Here is a 556-nt window from a genome sequence, read left to right on the forward strand (position 1 = left end):
GCAGTACAGGTGAACATAAAGGAACTAACATGAAGTATTGGTTTCTATTTAAACGTTAAGTATTATTAGAAGGAAACAGAAGAGCTGACAGGTTTTATACTCTAGATAGTCTCTGCAAGGATTTTCTGTGGAAAAGATACTGAAGAATCATGAATGCAGGCATGGACCTAACTGATGGACTGGGATGCAAGCAAAGCTGATAGAAGAGGTCACTGTTGGGAATAAGAGAAAATGGGTAATCCAGGAACAAATGTGGGTATGGGAGAGTCAGGAAATTTTTGCTGTCAAAATAGACTTGTTTACTGTAAGGCTGCTGGGCAGCAAGGGTTTTTTATTTCTTTTTTTTTACTAGCATATTACTTGCCATTATTTCCAATAATTGAATTATTTACTCAACATTTTTATTTTTATTAGGATGCTAACTGCTCAAACATTAAACACCTCCCTAATAATTTGAAGATGTGTTCAAACTCTGTGTGTTAACCTCCTGTGACTTCAGAGTGCCATTAGCAGTGAATCGATTTTATGGTTATTATAAAGAGAAATAATGTCTTTG

Source organism: Fulmarus glacialis, unplaced genomic scaffold, assembly GCF_000690835.1.
Source record: "Fulmarus glacialis isolate BGI_N327 unplaced genomic scaffold, ASM69083v1 scaffold47544, whole genome shotgun sequence".
In the NCBI taxonomy this organism is placed as follows: Eukaryota; Metazoa; Chordata; class Aves; order Procellariiformes; family Procellariidae; genus Fulmarus; species Fulmarus glacialis.